The 16,630-nt window shown below is 42.9% G+C and overlaps 1 protein-coding gene across 4 annotated transcripts in view; it reads right to left on the bottom strand.

Moving 5' to 3' along the window:
* Positions 1-16,630, bottom strand: part of ZNF366 (zinc finger protein 366) — a 265,929-nt gene that overhangs the window by 117,751 nt on the left and 131,548 nt on the right. For 3 of the 4 annotated variants that reach the window (XM_064481434.1, XM_031446665.2, XM_064481436.1), the window contains exon 3: positions 14,598-14,774. The exons of the other annotated variant lie outside the window; for it this stretch is intronic. The gene's annotated coding sequence lies outside the window, so the exon portion shown is untranslated. The remainder of the gene's footprint in view (positions 1-14,597; positions 14,775-16,630) is intronic. 4 annotated transcript variants of the gene reach the window in all.

Here is a 16,630-nt window from a genome sequence, read left to right on the forward strand (position 1 = left end):
GTCTACAGTTCCATTTTCTCTTCTCTTCTTTCTGAATCCTCTCTTGCCTAGAAAAATGCCCAAATCTCCCTTAAATTTAGAACACCACCTTTTGGCCAACTCCTCTTAAACTAAACCCAGTCTCTACCTGATATTTTACCTCCAAACTTGATCTACTCTCATCACTTCCTTAGCCTTCTGCAATCTCAGTTTTATTCCAATAGCCTCCTGAAGTCATTTTTCTAAAGCAATAGATTTAATCATTAGATCCAATGGCCTATTCTTAGTTTTTAGTTTTCCTTGACCTTGCCAGAGGGTTTTGTTTACTTAAGAAGTATTTACTAAACATATATTTGGCAAGGCCCTAGGCTGAGCCCTGTGAGGAATAAAGATGAGTAAGGCCCTGCCAGGAACTTATGAGCTAGTAGAAGAAATAAACACAGAAAGGCATTAAGTGAGTGCTTTTTCCTTACAGTTCCAGCAATTTGGTTATAGAATTCAATGATTTTTTTTTCACATTATTTTGTGTATATGTCTAATCACCCAAGTTAGAACTTAAGTTCCTTGAGGAAAGAGACCTTTTCTTCTGCCCCTGGTTGTGCCCTCTATAGAAGCTTGGCCCTGGTAAGTGTTTGTGGTAGCCAGCTTCTGTGACGGCCCCAAGGATCCTCACCTTCTGGTAGTCATGTCCATGTGTAGTCTCTTCCCATATTGAATAGAGCTGACCTATGCCACCAAAAGGATATGAAGGAGATTATGGTTTGTGACTTTTGAGGCTTGGTCATGAAAGACATTATGGCTTTGCCTTGCTTTCTCTCGCAAGATCACTCACTCTAGGAGAAGCCTGCTGCCATGACATGAGAATACTCAAGCAGCCCTGACAGAGGCCTCCTCCAGTAGCCAAGTGAGCTGTCTTAGAAATGGATCCTCCAGCTCTAGCTAAGCCTTCTGATGCCTGTCAGCCCTAGCTGACGTCTTGACTACACTATGAAGAGAGAACCTGAGCCAAACCTCGAGCTAGCCATTACCAAATTCCTAACCCACAGAAACTGTTTGCGGTAATACATGTTTTTTGTTTTTCAATGTTAAGTTTTTGAGTAATTCTTATACAACAATAGATATTTAATTTAGATTTTAGTACCTGAAAGTGCAGTAGTGCTGCTTTAGTAAAAAACTGAAACACGAGAATGACTTTGGAACTGGGAAGCAGGCAGAAGTAGCATGGACTTAGAAGAAACTTTTAGAGAAGCCTGAAGAGCCCTGAAGGTTCTGAGAGTAGAAGCTTGATAGCCTTTGAGGAGGCTGCAGGTGAGGCTTAAAGGAAAATAAGGAAAAATCTATTGGGAATTAGAGGAGAGGAGGAAAGCCGATCTTATGGAGTGGCAAAGTGTTTAGCAACATAGTAGAAATTAGAAAAAGCACCTGATGATTTGGCTGACCAAAGGAGATTTCTAGTCAGAGTGTTGAAGATGCCATCTGTTTCTTCTTGCTGCTTATGGTAAAATTTAAGAGGCAAAAGATAAGCTAAAGGAAGGACTGAGAAACACAAAGAATCCAGGAAGTGTTATATTTAAAGCTTGCCAGTTTGCCCTTCTAGCAAACTCTTTTGAGGGTACTATCAGAAAAAAAACATGGTCTAAAGATAATGCCAAGGAATTGACCATGAAATCCTTTATGATTCAGAAAGACCCAAGGTTGTGCTTGGAGAACTATGAAGTCAACAGAGCTTCTAAGAAGCAAAAGGCTGTTGTCCCTTTGCAGTTTCAGAGAAGCTCAAGAAGAGAAAGACTTATCTTGAAACAAGCTGCGGATGTTGCTTTTACCTAATGCAGTGAACATCAATAGGATTACAAACCCACAAAGTTTTGTCAGACCCACAGATTTTATTTTTGGAAATATGTCCACTTGTATTAAAAGGGGCAGAGATAGTACAAAAGCAAAAGCAGCCTCTAGACTCACAAACTTCTACAGGAAGAAAACTCTGCAGCTGCACACACAGATTACCTTTGGTGGATAAGGAACTATGACACAGAGGGTGGAGCTAAGAGTCATTGAGAATCATTCTGGGAAGGAATAGCACTACCTAGTGAGGTCTCCTATGCACATTCTGTGACTGACTGAGGCCTCCAGCCAATTACCATGTGAGTGAGCAGTCTTAGAACTGGCTCCTTCAGCCTCAGTCTAGACTTCAGATGATTGCAGCCCCGCTGATGTCTTGTCTAAACCAGAATCACCAAGCTAAATTGCTCCTGAACTCCTGACACTCAAACACTGTGTGAGATAATGCATGCTTATTTTTTTGTTTCAGGTCACTAAGTTTTGGGGTACTATGTGATATAGTAGTAGATAACTAAAGCAGTGTTCAATAAATATTTGTTGAGGAAATTAAAGAAATCACATCTCAAGAAGTAATATAACCAAATCCTCAGTATGTCCCATAATTAAGTATAAAATCTCCTAAAATGTATACAACTAGGCCGTTGGCAAGGGTGGAAAAATGAATCAATCCTATTCCTTCTGTATAGGCACCTCATACAAAGAGGAAGCAAGCAGAGGCATTATGATTCACTTCACCAGTTGACCACTGTTGTCCTGTTACTTAAATGCTCAAGGAGTGTCCAAAGTGTATGTGGAGGGGCATGACAAACAGATTGTGACCTAGGAGAGCATATTCTGTAGCAGTTAATGTTCATCATCCTCTCATTCTCCTTTCCTTCCTCCCTTTTAGGTCTGAATTTGTTGTCATTGCTTCATTTCCAGGATTGTACAGAAGAACCCAAGTATGGTAGCTGTAAGTAATATAGCCAGGAAACCCTTCTTGGTCTTTATAACTTTAGAATCATTCTTTGGAGCAGGAAGGGTTTAATACTAGATCCCAAGAGAACAAACACAGAAGCGTCATTCCAAGAAGTCAGTAAATAAGATATAATCCTGCTTCCCAAATGAGTCCTCTGAAACTGATGGAGAGTTATCTGCCGAGAAGTGAACTGTCACCAGATTGAGATAGAGAAGGGCCCAATGAGAACAGTGCTCACACTGTGCCTATAATCATGGGTCTGGCTGTGAGTTCTCCAGAGTTCACGTCATTGTCTGAAAATCCCTAATGTAAATTGTTACCCTGAAGAACAGAGTACTGTCGCTGTTACTTTACTTCTACTAAACCTAACAGCACTGCTGAGGAATTATCCTCTGAGCTGAAAATTCCTAAAATTAGGCTGGTATCTTGACTGCAAACAACAAAAATCCTGCTGAAAATAGCTTCAACAGATAGGAGTTCTTCTCTCAAGCGAGAAAGAGCCCAGAAGCAAGCAATCCAGGCTCCTTTTGGCTTCCCTTGCTGCCTTCCTTCAAACATGGCTCCTGCATCTCCAGGTGGGCATCCTGGTCACCATCCAAGTAGGAAGAAAGGAACACAAGTCAGGATGGACGGGCCAGTCACATCTATTCCTTTTGAAAAGCTTCCCCAGAACCTGTATCCAGCAATTCCCATTAACATCTCAGCAGCTGAAGGAGTCTAAAAGGTGAAGTTTTAGTTTCCTTGCCTTGTCAATAGAGAGGAGAGTTGGGGGGAAGGGAGCTGTGAGTCAGCCACACCTAGGGTTATAAGAGATCTTGGGTAATTCCTGAATCTAGCCTTCTGCCTCGAACAAGATTATTTCCTAAACATAATTCTCTCCATTAGAGCATATAGTGAATACTGGAATACAGAAAAGGATGTCTTGTCTCTCTTGCCCTTCACAGCGGAACAAAGCAAGAGCTGTCTTTTAGAAAACAGATGCCTTGGGAGTTACTTCACTGGGGGTCAAACCTGTCTTCTCAGCAGCAAAGGTGATTATTTTCCTTAATTACCATTGCTTCACATCTTGTTATGTGAGCTGTCAGCATCTTAATTTAGCTGATGACTTTCCACAGTCATTTTAGATTTATTTGGCACCTAATTTACTTAACATAGCTTTTGCTGTGAAAGTTAATCAGGGGCCCCAAAACTCTTAATAAGCTCAGTATTTTACAGTGAACACTACCCCAAGTAATGCTTTACAAAAATGATGACAAGGCACAAGGTCTGTAGCTTCCAGAATCAAAGAGTTACAGATTAATGAATTAAGAAGGTCTTAAACTTACACTTCACTACAGGGTTCATGTAGCAGATGCACAAATGAGCATTTATAATGTAGCTGGTTCTTCAGAGAAAATTTCCATTAACCCAGCATCCAGGTGAAGAAGAATCTCTGTAGTCTTATATATAATGACTAAAGAACATACACCATTCAATAATTTAAAAAGTTTTGCCACCATTTCTTCAGCTATTTCTTTTGAGATGAGACTGTCCTGTTTTGTTTTCATGTCTCTACCAGTCCTGACTTTTAATATCAGTGGAAATCACTGAGGTAGACAAAAACGCCCTGATGAAGTATCTCTCTTCATATATCAGCTAGTGGTGAGTTCAGAATATAGGGACCCATCCTCATGCAACTTATAGTCCAAGACTGAAAATACCACGTAGAGGAACACAGGGCAATCATAAAACAGACACACCACTTAAAAATGCAAATAGTTGCCCCCGCCACTGTGAGATTTTTGCATATACCTGCTCCTTTCACTAAAAATGTTTAAACAGTGCCCTGCAAAAAAATAGGAACTCAAGGAATATTTGCTGCATAAATGATTTTCACAGTGATGGAGAGTGAAAAGGAAGGGAGGAAGGTTGAGAATAGGCAGAGTACCTGGCCTAGGCTAGGCAAGCAGTACATGCTTCCAGAAAGACTGGGGTTTTTCTCTTTCTCCCAGATAAAGAATTATAGAAAACTTGAGATTTAAAGGAGCAAGAGAGAACATTTGTCTTGGGGGAGCTGGTGAGAGGGAAGTGAGGGAGACCAATTCAAGCTTCTAGGCTCTAATCTGGAAGGCACAGAGGATGGAGGAGGATCTGAAAAACTGACGTGTGAACCTCAGGAGAAGCAGAGAGAGAAGCTGGGGAGTTGGGAGAAGTCAAAAGAAGGGAAACACTTCTGGACTCTGAGCCTCAGTTCCCTCATCCCTAAAATAAGAGTAAGAATAATTCTTGCTCTGCCTATTTCAAAGAGGTATTATGAGGATTAAATGAAATGGTGTGTGTAAAAGTGTTTTCAAAAGTTGAAAACACTGTATTAGTACAAGAGATCCTTTTAAAGCTATTTTTGGCGCTGGAACAAGTGAGCAGGTGCCACCATGATGGTAAACGCGGCAGAGGCAAATCACAAAGGGATTATGGCCCAAGGCACTTTGAAGGGTCACAGTAGGAGTCTCAGATATCCTACATTTTTTAGGGCCCCAAACTTCCTGAAATGTTTTCACATAAAATGTGTTTATCGCCAGCGAGACCTTATGAGGAATAAGGAGCTTGAGATTCCAGAAGTTAATGGGCTTACCAGGCACACACAACTGGTTAACAGCAGGGTCAGAACTATGCTCAAGCTTCCTGGCTCATAGTCTGAAGTTCAGGCCACTCCAAGGAAAACCCTCCTGCATGATTTAAACCCATCAGTACCAGTTCCTTTTGTTTCAAGGTACAAATTAATGAGCAAGAACAAGGAGAGATGATATCACTTCTCTACACTCTGATAACTCACCTAAGAACACTTTTCACAGGGAAAGGAAAGGGCACCATGTTTTATCTAAACAGGTTTTCTTTTTGCAAAGCCGAATCTATCTATTTTGAGGGAGGAAACTGGGTCCTTATGACCTCCCTGTGGAGTTCTGCATGGGGATTTGACAAGATGAGAGCATCATAATGAGCAGCCTGCCCGGGCTTCATAATGAAAGAACTAGACCTGCATTAGACTGTGGGGGGTTCTCTGCTTTGAGCTAGATTTCTTTATCTTGCAGCTGGGCAATACACTAATTTACACTTACAATATACTGATTTAGGTCTTTAGGCTAAAGAGTTTATCTTAATCAGTTCAGACTGGTATAATGAAAGTACCATAGACTGGGTGACTTAAACAACAAACATTTATTTCTCACAGTTCTAGAGACTGGGAAGTCTAAGATCAAGGCACCAACAGTTCTGGTATCTGATGAGGACCTGCTTCCTGGCCTGTAGGTAGCTACCTTCTCCTGTATCCTCACATGGCTGAGAGAGGTCATCTCTCTCCCTTCTCTTCCTACAAGGACACTAATCTCTTTCATGAGGGCTCCACTCTTATGACCTAATTACTTCCCAAAGTCCCCACCTCCAAATACCAACACTCTGGGGATTAGTTTTCAACATATCAGTTGGGGAAGGGGCGGGGGCTGCTGGAATAAGCAGGCAGTTTGTAACACAGGTGTGAGTGGGTTTTCTACCTTACCTTGCCTATTTGACCTGACATTGACTTTGTCTGATTTATATCCCTCCAAGAAGTATAAGCAATGGCCCACTTTTGGTTTCAATTACAGAGACCATTTTCCTTCCTACTGAGATAAGAGTAGGATGAATATGCAATAAAATAAGTAATTTTGTGAAGTAAGCACTCAAACTAATGAAGGCTTATTGCCTGATAGAGGTGACCTCCCTCCTGCTTCATAGCATAAATAACTAGTGTTACCAAGGCAGATGCACATTATAAACTCTTCATCAAGGAACTACACATGCATCATTTATATGTGTACACATATTTGTGGATTTCTGTGAACCTTAGAAGACCAACTTGGAAATATATTGCTTTTTGTCTACACCACACAATTAAGCACTTAATTATGCAGTAATTCTTTTCATGTTAGTTTTGAAAGCTCTTAGAAGTTGAAGATCATGTGGTCCTCCAAAGCCTAACATAATCTTAAGCACATAGGTGTTCAATAAATATTTTAATTGGTTAATTTCAACAGATAAAATATTAATCCTTAAGTATTAACAAATAGCTGGAGAGGTAAGGAGAGACCAGTTGATGAAGAGCTATAAATGCCACGTCAGAGAGGATGATAACATCTGAGCTTAAGAAGATGACTCTGAAGGCCATGTGGAGGCTGGAGATAGAAGGAGAAAAAGGGTGGAGAGATAATGATAGCAGGGAGATCTTTTGGAAGCTGTTGAAATGGTCCAGGTGGGGAAATGGCTAAATAATGGCAATGCCAAGGGCCAAGGGAGAGACAAGACTGATGCAAGAGATATGTAATAAATACAACCCGTGGGGCCTCTCTGGAGTGGAGAACAAGGGGATCTACAATGACCTCTAGGTTTCAGGCTTGGATAGTTGTGTCATTATCCAAAATAGGAAATGCAGCAAGATGAAGAGGCTGGGAGTGGGAGGAGGTAAAGAATTTCATGTTGGACATTTTCAGTTTTGAGGAGTCTAGATAAAAGTATCTAGTTAGAATTATAAATGTGTGGGCCAATCTCAAAGAGAAGAGGGAAGTTTGGAGTAGGGATTTGGACTTTGGGGTTGTGAGAGCATGGATGGTAGTTGAAGGCATGGATGTCATTGTGAATACCCAAGAATGGATATATAGGGAGTGACTAGAGGAGGTTGTTAAATTGTTAAGATTTAAGGTAGGACCATGAAGGAACTTGAAAAAGAGCTACTAGAAGCATAAGAGGTAAATCAGGGTGACACCCTGAGGTCTTGTGGAGGTGGGAGCACGGGATGGGGACTGCAGTCAATAAAGCCAAAGGTTCAAGGCCTCAGAGATCAAAAAGCTGGTGAAAAGGAGATCTAAAGGATGACTGGTGATTAGGACTCAGAAAAAGCTAATGTAGTGTCCAGGATGTAGCCACAGGAGAAGCTTGTTCAAGTTGAATCCTGAAACCTCATTTCTGCAACATGACCCTGCACCAGAATCTCAACTTTCTCTCTTTCTTTTTTGTCATTCATACCTTCCTCTTCTCCCATAATCTCACAATTCAACCATAATCTAACTCAGTTTTGCATGCAATCTCTCTATCAGTTCCTAACATAGGTTCTGTTGTTTGTTTTGAAACTGGGCTAATGGAGCAGTATTTGATGGAAAAAAATAATGAGGCTATTTGACCAAAAGATAAAATTGGTTTCTGCAGACCTAGCAGGAACTGTAAGGTGCAGTCTTACTTTTCAGTTTTTTCGGTACATATTTTAAGTAGATGCCATTTGCTGGTGAAAATTGCTGTGGGAGTGATTGTGAAGAAAGTTAAAAGGATATACCTCATCGAACCACAGCAATTTTATGTTGCACATCAACATGTGGAGGACAGGATGCTGGTCACACCACATTTGCACAAGTCAGATTGTAGATACGGATGGAAACTTAAGCATGCATGCTAGGAGGAATGGATGTTTAGCTGGAAAAGAGGAAGCAGGAGGAACAAATAATTGACAAAGTGCTTTAATATTGCTGCAGTTAAAATAATAATAATGACTGATATTTATGGAGCCCATATCAGGCACTAAGCTCTACATAAGCTTTACATGTATTATCTTGTTTACTATCTACAACACCCCTAAGTGATAAATAATAACACATATATCACTTACTAAGTGCTTTACAACAACCCCAGGAGTTAGGTACTGTTATTAAACCTGTCTTGCAGATCAGGAGACGAAGGTATGGAGAGGTTAAGGAAACCCATTCTAAGTCAAGCTAGTAATGGTGGAGCCTGAATTGGAACAATGTAGTTGGAAATCAGAGTCCAGCTCTTATGCACAAAGCTGTACAGTATATTAGCTGTACAGTGTATCAGCTATACAGACGAGGGAGACAATACACAGAAACCAGGAGCCACTAAACCACAATCTCAGAGCTAATAGTGATAAAGCTGGAATTTGAAGCCATTGGAAACCAATGAGCAATTAGGACACAAACTGTGGTTCAATATTTAAAAAAACAAACAAACAAAAAACTTGTCTAACTACCGAAGCAACATAGTGAGATGGGCAGCACAGTGGAGTTCTGAATCCCCTGTGCTCAGAAACATTCAGGAAAAGAGGGAGTAATATAATGGTATTTTCTATTTACATCCACGTTATCATTTCCAAGGTGCTTTATAGGGAGACTTCTTCTCTTGGTTTTGGATTTGATGGCCTTGCGGGTTCTTCCCCATGAAAGCAGATTATCTTGACCTGTCCACTACTAATCACTGTCACTAACATTTGAGCTGGTTTCAAAAGGTCTCAAATGGTTTTTGACAATTGAGCAGCATTTGCTGAACCATTAAGATGTATTTGTGCATATGTGCTCCTTATTCATTCATCTGCTCATCCAATTAATGGTTATTGAAAATTTATGAAGTGCCAGGCACTGTCTAGGTGCTAAGAATGTAGCAGGAAGAAGGCACAGTCTCGGCAGCCACCGCCATTCACAGCCCACTCTGGGTCTAGTCATCCTGGAAGTCACTTGCAGACAGGTCCCATCCAGGCCAGGGGCTTCCAGCCTCTCTGTGCGTCAGGGTGTTCTTTGGCCCTGGCATTCTTGGCCCATGCACAGGAGCATCCCTCAGCCCATGAGGGGAGGAAGTTAGTGGGTAAATACCCCAGCTTCCTTGCACTTTGGTGGGACAATGTGAGGTATACTCTTTGCAGACTATCCAAGGCCCCCCAACAGAACTGAGCCCCCGTTCTAGAACCCCTAGCAAGCATGTTGTCAATGCTCCTCCTATTGTCTCTCCTCCGTTCCCTGTCTCACATCCTCACTTGCTCACTGTGCTTCTTAGGATCATTTTCTAAATAAAGTACTTACACCCAAATCCTTGTCTCAGAAACTGCTTTTGGGGGAACTTGTCATCTAGAAACGTTTGATCTAGTGGTTATGGCACATGTATTATTATTGAGGCTGCAGATTCATCTGAGTACCCACACTGAAAATCAGAGGTGCCTTCCTTAGGAAGGACAAATGCATCACGTGTCTGTCCCTTTCAGTGCCTTTAGATCAGAATTTAACATGGAACAAAGACACCCAGGGACACTTGCAGGGCAAAGCCAGGCCAGAGCACCATGCTGAGAAGTGAAGCTCTGGCATGTGGAGAAGGCACTTCTAAGTGCTCTGCAGGCACCAGCATCCATCACCTGTACAAGAGGAAAGAGGGAAGAGTACAGGAGGAAAAGGAGAAGTCATGTGGAGTGTCGTATAAAGGCCTGATTTTAACCACTGATTGTCTTCAGTGGGGAGCACACACTCTGACTCAGCCAGACACTTTGCCCCCGGACACAGGATCACTCATGCAGCAGCTCTGGTTGTCAGGTGCTGGTATACCACTCTACCCCCTGAGAAACTTGAGAAATCTGGGACGTCGTGTTCCCAAAAGAGCAGCATCAAGAGGAAAGGGAAATAACGTCTGACAGGCAGCCTAATGTCCCCTTGTACCAATGTCGCTGAAACACAGATTTAAGCAGATTAAGATCACAACCACAGTCTTCTCTAAGGCCTACCAGTGTCCTCTTGTCAGATATGATTTGTGCCAAGGGGATCACAGGATAAGCTTTAGGGTCTGCTCCCCACTGAATTTCAGTTACGCTTAAGCGTGTCTAGCAAACTGTTGGAAAAGCTTCAAGACCAGTCCATATCATAAGCTGATTTGCATGAGGGATTTTCCTGTTATTCAGAGGAAGATTTGAGCTCTGCTCTCTTGGGGAAAGAAAGCAAACATGAAGTGTCTGTCCCCCACCAGGCCCCCAGGGATGGGTCATTTAAGCCCTGTAGAGAGGACTTCAGGAAGAGGCAGAAGGAGCTGCGGTCTTGAAGCCCTTGATTGCTGGTGGAAGCCAAGCAGAACTGCTTCGGGCCCCCATATTAGCAGCAGGACAGAGTGCAGGAAGGATGATCCTCTCCATTTCCCCCTAGACAGCAGGATGGTGAGGCTGAAGAAAATGTAGGGCCATGAAGTCATCTTTTGGGATTACGTTTAGGGGCCCCATGGTAGAGGAAGCCAGCAGCCATGTCCACTTTGCTCGCTGACCCGTGCTGCAGCAGCCAGGCACCCTTATGTGGATGAGGGCTATAGACCACCATGAGGGGAGCACCTATAAAATACCCCCAGGGATCCCAGAAATAACTGGCAGACGTTTTTGATTGAGTAGAGAAAGAATTTGGCCTCTTTTACATGGAGTTAGGAGTTAAATTTGCAATGTTCCAAATCAAAGATTGGGAAACTGACCAAAACTTATATTGGCACATCGTAGAAAGGCTGACCCAGTCAAGTGCTGCTCAACAGTTCTTAAGAAACCATAGGCAGCTCCACATGGTCTTCACGGGTCCCAAGCTGCAGTCAGATCCAGCCTGAGGAGAGCTTGATGCCTCTGGGGGTAGACAGTGAATTTGTAGCCAGTGAACCTAAAGGTTTCCAAAGGCCAGTCATTCAAAATCTGACTTTAAAGATTTCTACCTCATTTGGGGGGTTTTAAACTATTATTATAAACTTGTTCAAATTTTGCACCTGTATTGTTAGCTATCCTATGCATAGGTGCAAAAGCAAGCATCTCTCACTCTGAATTTGAGTTGCCAGCCTTAGCAGATAAAATACAGGACGTCCAGGTAAATTTGAATTTCAGATAAATAATAAATCATTTTAGTATAAAAATTAGTATGCAACATTTGGGACATATGTATACTAAAACTTATTTATTATTTATGAAAAGTTTAAGCTCTACTGTGTTTTATCTGGCAACGTTACTCTGAAAAGATCTTTCCCTGGAAAGCAGAGTAGCAAAACATCTGGAATTAAGGAAAAGTTCTGTGGTCCTTTTTCCTACTGGGTAAAACTGAAATGGCCAACTGATTTGTTTTTCTTAAAACGTATTCCTCATTTACTTCCCAAAAGAACTGAAATGGCATAAAATAAAAAGCACAATCAATCCATTAAAATAGAAGTAGAAATTCAAAAGATATAGAAAAGAATGAGGAAGTTTGAATTTTAAAAGCCATGTGGTTGTGGCTGATCGTTAGCTTTGTTTCTGAACTGCTTGGCAGCCCCAAGCTAAAAGAAAACACTGTCTGATACAAGGATGCAGGTGATTAGGCTTTTGTCTGGCCCTAATTCTTAGAGGACTTTATCATATGGGTTATTATACATAAAACAGCGTGCTAGCCAGTAAGGTCCAAAGGGAGGGCAGCTTATAGGGCTCCCACACCTGGAACACCTGGCCTGAGGCTCAGCTTGGCCTCACACCATCACTTCAGCTCTTTTACCTCATTTATTCATCTATAATGTGACATGCCCCACTAAACACATTACAAATAGAAGCTATTATTACCAGAGCTAGGACTAAGGATATCAACGCTGGCAATAATAATAGAACGTTCTGTGAGGCATTTTGTAAAACACCCATAAACACTCCTCAAGTGACTGTTATTGCATTAACCCTTGATTTTAAAAGACTAGGACACAACATTAAAATGTAATTCAGCAAAGGCCTTTTTGGCAAGTCAGGTCATAGAACCAAAGTCATCCTGGCTGACCACCTGCCTCTTAAACTTCCCAGACTAGGTGAAGCTCAGGGCCGGGTGTGGGTGCTGTGGCCTTACAGGGCACAAGTATACCAAGTTTTTCCTTTACAATTGCTAATCATCTCTGCAGCCTGGGACCTGAGAATAAGTTGTCTTGAGCTAAAAGCAAGCCACAAGCACATAGGAGTGCCCATCCAAACCCAAGGCAGGGCTGCAGGCTGTACTTCTCTCAAGGAATTAACACTGGTTGGCCAGGCTGATAAGAGAAGGAAAGACATGTGTCTGTGGATACCACTGGATTTGCAGACAAGCTATGGAATGCAAATGCTTAGTCACTGAGAAATGGCTGCCAAGAGCGGATGGAATATCAGTGTGACTACCACGGGGTTCCTTCTGTGTCAGCCACATTGGTCTGGTGCCCTCCTCTCTTTCAGAGGAAAGGGCCAGGGGGCTCTCATCTTGCTCACAGAATTCCAAGAGAAAATATGCTTCATTTCAGAAACAATAATAACAATAATAATAACAATAATATTATTATTATTATATTATTATTATAGTAACAGTAATCATTACATGCTCTGCTGTTTTATATGTCTGCCTTCATTAAACCCTCGTAAAAAAGTTGTATTATTACTTCCATTTTACTGTGAGCAAATAGGTTGAAAATGATCCTTTCTACAGGTGAGTAGGGGAAAAAAGACCCCGGGGACTCTGGAAAAAGACTATTCATTTTCTGTTCTTACTTGCAAGGTTGGTTTACTTTAACTAGGAGAGGACCAATTCAAACGTGTCTGAGTATCTACTGTGGGAACAGCTTTCAACTAATCGCACGAGGAATGCACAGATGGCTGCTGTCCACACACGCTTTCAACCTAGTCTGGTCTACAAATTAACCAAGGTGGAATATATATGCCCTTGGAAAGGTATGGCCTTGGCTCACACTACATCCCTTCTGATCAACAGCCTTTGTGGTAGTGAACTTGAGTATCAAAGGCAGCCAGAGGTGCCTGATAGGAGAGCTTGCTTTGTACCTGACTGCTTCCCCTCAGAAAGGGAGGGTTTAGGGGCCCAGCAGAACTCTTAGGGCCTCAGATAATTTGGTCCAGCTGGCAGGCCATTTTGCTGGCACCTTTGAATTAGGTTCCTGATTCTTCTAGATGCATGCAGGCCCTTTGAACTTGGAGGGTTCAGAATGACCTCATCTCACTGGAGACACTGGCTCACCTTATTTTTCCATCAAAGGTAGTTATAATCACCCCTTGGGCAGAGAACAGAGGAGAAGGTATGAGGATGGGCCCTGCAACTCATTCTGAAAATGGGCAGCACTGGTCAGTGAGGGTGAGAATGGTTGGCTAGAGGTAGAGGGTAGGGTGATGCTTCTCCCTTGATGGAGGGTGACCCTTAGCCAGACGTCAGAGGCAAGGATCGCCACCATGAGCCACTAGGTAGAAAGACCGGTAGGCCCTCTAAGGGACCACAGAGCCCCTCTGCTGGGATTCGGGGCAGCCTGAGGCTTCTCAAAGGGTGCCCCTCTGGTTCTCCCTGTTTTCTGAGCCAGTGGCTTGCCCTATGGAGCGTTCCTCCTTTGTTTTGTGTACTTCTTGCATTTTTAAACAGCAGTTTCTCAGAACAGATGCTTCTTTCCTCCTTCCCGGTGGCCCTTCTGCACAAATAGCAGATTGCCTACTTCTGTCATCTTAATCGAGGGAAGGAGAGAAACATGCTAATCATGTTATTTTTCTCTTCTGCCTGCAGTTGGCTATGTGAGCCAAGGGCCCTCTCTCCTCCTCAGCCTCTTCCCATGCTAACACTCCAAGCAGGAGATTTTCTTTGGTACATCTCACCAAGCCTGCTTCCCCTTTGGCCACAGGGGTTCTTTTTCCACAGATTTCTTGTTGTTGTTGATGTTGGTTTTTTTTCTAGATCTCTGCTTCCTTTGACCTCCTCAGGTTGCCATGCAGTCATGGGTAATGTCTTGATTTTGACTTCCCCTGTATGTTAAAGATCTAAGACCAGGTTGAAATCTGTGGAGGCCATCAGCATCAAAATGATGCTTGTGTCTCCTTCTCTCAGAGCTGCCACATCACACAGCTCCACAGGGCATCATTCACACAGGGCTGTGTATCGATCTGATAATCATACAATGTGATGCACAGGTGTTGTGTAAGACAAACACAATGCTAACCCATAAAACAAACCTAATGAAGTGCAAGAAAATTCTGGGGCTTTTTCTCATAATGACTACTTACGTTCTGAAATATCACATATAGATTCGCCTCCAATATTCTTTGTTTGGTGCCATAAATTCATGAGTTGCCCGCCTGCTGAGTACTCCAGCACTGAACAAACCCACTGGAAGGCTCTTCATGGCTCCCTGCTTTGGCAGGTGCTCATGTACCAGAGAACTACATTGGACATATTTAATCCTGAGAAACAAAAAAGTAAGATGAGCATTAAGATGTGTCTTCTAGAAGAATCACCATAGAACAGTATCTGAAAAAGTCTACAATCAAAACAGGCTGTATTCAAACTTTTCCATCAGCCTTGCAGAGTCGTAAAATGATGTCATACATAACGGTCATGGGGATTATTTACCTCTTATGTACATAATTTGCCCCAGGCCTAGCTTTGAGGGCTGCACTAAGGCACAGTGGCCTACTTGGTCTCCTCCCTCTTCACTGAAAAGTAGAAAGGTGGGCTACCGCAGCAGTCCTGTGTTAGAGTGCAGGTGTGTCAGTTAGTGCATGAAAACACCAAGGAAACAGAAACCACCCAAGTACCTAAAGCATAGATGACTTAATGCAGGCAGTAAATGACAAAGGTTCTTGTTTGGGGTCCCCGGGAGACCCAGAGACAAGGATCCTAGTGCAGGCAGTTTCACGGGGAGGTGATCCCAGGAAATACAAGTAGACAAGTAGTGGGATGGGCAAGGGAAAGAAACCAGTCTAAAGGGTCTATTACTAAGCATATTCCCAGTGTGGAAAGAGAGCCCAATCCCAGGGAACCCTGGGAGCTGTGTGGCCCTACCCCCAGGGGAAGGAAGCTGAGGTATTTCTTTATCAACACTCCTTCTGAGTTGTGGCTACTTCTGGGTACATTCATTCTCCAGCTTGCACTAAACATAGGCTGAGCATGCTCCAATGGCCAGACCTAGACTTGGCCAGTGAATCTCAGGTGTTCCACTAAGCAGCCTTGGCTTGTAAAAGTGAATACCAGAGGATTAGGGTAGGGTACCCCAGTGTCTGCTACAGCGGGTGATGGAAGGGCTGAGAAGCCAAAGAAAAGACAGTGAGGCCACCTAGAAATGAGCAGTTGCATAAAGTATCTACTACTTCTAGGCTAGAAAGACAACAGTGGGAATCCAGGTTCCTGAATCCAGAATTTGGGACCAAAGGCAATAAATGGAACCAAGAAGAAATGGATGGTCCTGCAGGAGCAGAACAATGGAGAAGCAGCAGGCACTGCCAGAGACACTGTCCAAGGCAGAAGTAGAGAGCAAATATCTTGGCATCTCCCTCCCGCCCTCCCTTCAATTTCTCACCAGAGACCAAACCTAACTGGGAGCCAGTAAACAGAAGAGTTGGAAAGTAGAACCTGCAAGGACTGGTGCCCACCCCCTCATCCCCCTTCCCTGACTTCTCAAGCCCCCAACCCACACCTATGCTACAGAGCAAAGCAGGGGAAGAGCAAGGAAAAGATATGAATGTAAACTAGCCTAGGATGGCACTGGGGGACCCAGTTTCCCCCACCACCTCCTCTGCACATGCACCTCTACATATTAGGATGAAGAGGAGTTCTAGATAAGGATGTATCAGTCCCCACGGAGATACAGGGACCACAGACTCCTTGGAACCTGTGTGATCAGGCCTCTGTCCTAAGAGAATAATAAGGTGGTAACACAAGTGTTCACTAACTTCATGATCCATTCAGGCTGACCCCCAAATCCCTAAGAGTGGGGCAAAGGACCATGGGGAGGTGTGGGATCTAGTGGAGGGCGTCTTAATTTCCACTGTAGGGGTGTGGTGGGTGGGGCTCAACAGTGCTGGGGAGCAATACAAAGACTGCTGTGGTGAAGCTGCAATGTTCTAAAAGTCCATTCATGGTTTAGCTGCATTTTCTAAACTATATTCTGCTAAATAAATATGATAATTGAATATTATATTCTCTTCTGGAAGATTCAAAATGTGTGCTAGCATATTACAGACTCTGAGAAGTCCTACAACATTTCTCAAAACTTCCTTGAATGCCACCCCTCCCCATTTTTCTCAATGTGGAGTGCCTT

Source organism: Camelus dromedarius, chromosome 3 (assembly GCF_036321535.1).
Source record: "Camelus dromedarius isolate mCamDro1 chromosome 3, mCamDro1.pat, whole genome shotgun sequence".
Classification (NCBI taxonomy): Eukaryota; Metazoa; Chordata; class Mammalia; order Artiodactyla; family Camelidae; genus Camelus; species Camelus dromedarius.